Source organism: Elaeis guineensis, chromosome 7 (assembly GCF_000442705.2).
Source record: "Elaeis guineensis isolate ETL-2024a chromosome 7, EG11, whole genome shotgun sequence".
NCBI classification, from domain to species: domain Eukaryota; kingdom Viridiplantae; phylum Streptophyta; class Magnoliopsida; order Arecales; family Arecaceae; genus Elaeis; species Elaeis guineensis.
In genome coordinates, this window is record NC_025999.2 from 46720954 (window position 1) to 46723558 (window position 2605).

Genomic DNA, 2605 nt, shown 5'->3' on the forward strand with positions numbered 1-2605 from the left:
TTCATACTTTTAATTTTTATTTTTTGACTTAAATTACCTTCTCTAAAATTTTATTTTTTTTTATAAAATTAAAGATTTCAAATTAAAATCCTGTCTTCTCTGTGGATTCGACCCGACTCACTACTTTCTATGTGTTTTTAATTTTTATTGAAGTTAGAATTTGATTGATAATCATGGTGTCCTAACGACAACATCTTGACCCTATCAAACTTCCACTCCTTAGGCAAGTTATCATGCTCTTTGTTGATATTTTCTTCAAGATTATTCTCTTGATTATTATCTTTGGCTTCATCTTCTCCATTTTGATTTGCATTATCTTTCAAGTTGAATTTCTTCATCTCTTTTTCTGTAATTCCTACATCATCATCACTAAAATCTTTCTTTCTTGAAGATATATCATTAGTTTCATCAAGTATAATATATATAGATTCTTCAACAACCAAAGTGTATTTATTGAAGACTCTATAAGCTTTGCTAGATAAAGAATATCTTAGAAAAATGTTATCATCTAATTTAGTATCAAATTTACCTAAGTTATCTTTATCATTATTTAAGATAAAATATCGACAACCAAAAATATGAAAGCAATTAATATTAGATTTTCTACATTTTCAAAGCTCACAAGAGATTTTCTTTACGATCGATCAAATTGAAACTCAGTTTAAAATATAACATGCAGTGTTAATGGCTTCAATCTAAAAGTACTTTGGGAGAAAAATTATGTTGAGGTATTCTTGGTGTAGAAAAATTATGTTTCATTTTATTTTTATTGTAAAAATTTTTAAAATTTTAATTTTTAAATTCGATATCATGATCACTTCGAAAACAAATAATTGTTAAACTTTTTTCATTCAAAATTTTTTGATAAAATTTTAAAAATATAAAAAAAGCTTCATCTTTATGTGCTAAAAATAGAACTCATGTAAATCATGAAAAATCATCTACAATCACAAGTCCATATCATTTTCTTCTTAAGCTTGTAGTCCTATAGTAGGTTCAAATAAATCCATGTGAATCAATTCTAAAGGTTTAAAAGTTCAAACTATATTTTTGGATTTGAAAGATCCCTGGTTTGTTTTCTATATTGACATGCATCACAAATCTGATCTTTTTAAAATTTAGTTTTGATAAATCTTTAACTAAATCTTTTGTAATCAATTTGAAATAGTATTCAAGCTTGCATGTCCTAGTATACAATGCCACAGCCAACTAGATCTTTTGATTTTGGTATCCATTGCTATAAGGTATTGACCACTCTTCATGGCAATCTCATCAAGATCAACCATGTAGGTATTGCCATGCCTATATCTAATGAATTTTGTACCATCATCAAAAAGATGAGAAATAATGCATAAAAAAGATTCAAAAGTAACTCTAAATCTTTTGTCACATAATTGACTTATGCTAAGCAAATTATATTTCAATCTATCAACTAATAAAATATTATCAATATCAATAATCTTTTTTTTCCATCATTGTCAAATGTTACTACTCTTTTTTTTTTTCTTTTAAGAGTGATAAACTAATTTTTATCATCCGTCATGTGTTTTAAATAGTCACTATTGAGATACCATCTTCTTTTCAATCCATAAACTGTAAGACACTCCTATAAAATAGGCAAATAGTAGATTATGATACCTAAGCTTTCTTGGATCTTTTGGGGTTTAGTAACCAAGGTTTTCTTGAAATCCAAATTTTTCTAACAAGCCGACCATTCAATTTTTTGAAATTATAGGAATAAGCTTTATGTCCAACCCTATTATAGCAAAAACATGTAACATTTGAAAATGAACTTGTAAAGAAATTTTTTAGAAATTTTTATTTGTTGTTTGTATTAAAACCAAGATTGGCTCTATCAAAAACTACTTTTTGATTACTTAAAATCATATGAAATTTTTTAGAACTACAAGTAAACTTTTCAACCAAAGGTTTAACATTTTTTAATTCTTTCTTTAGTGATTCATTTTCTTCTACTAAAATCTTATTGTTTTGTAAAATCTCTTCTTTTTCTTTTAACAAAACTTGATTTTTCAATTTTAAATCTTTATTTTCATGTTGGATGTATGACCTAAAAAGTCAATTGTTGGTTGACATATTGTATTAATTCTAGAACATATTTTTGTACTTGATCTTTAAAATTAATAAAATAGATAATTATTTCTATTCTAAAGTAATGTATCCTAAAATCATCCAAAAAGTTAATGGTCAATGACACATATTCTCAAAAAATTGAGAATTTGATATATGTATTATTATAGATTAACTCTTGAATTCTTTTCATTTATTGAATCATCATGAAGATAGTGATGGATCCATCAAGATCGATGCGTGGATCACTTTCTCTTTTGAATAGATGAGTCTCGAGTCTACAGTGTGAGAACACTAGAGCAAGAGTGTAGGTGGTATGTTAGAGAATAATGGTATCGAGCATGATCAAGAATGAAAAGTTATATGGATGTCTACTCACTCATTAGTGACTATCTCGATGTTGTAGTTGTGTGAGTAGTTCTTTGACCTATGATGTCTTGGCTGCTCATAATGAGATTGCTGTAGTTTAACAACACATAAACATAATCTCTAGCTATTTTGAGCCTTACGGTGTTCG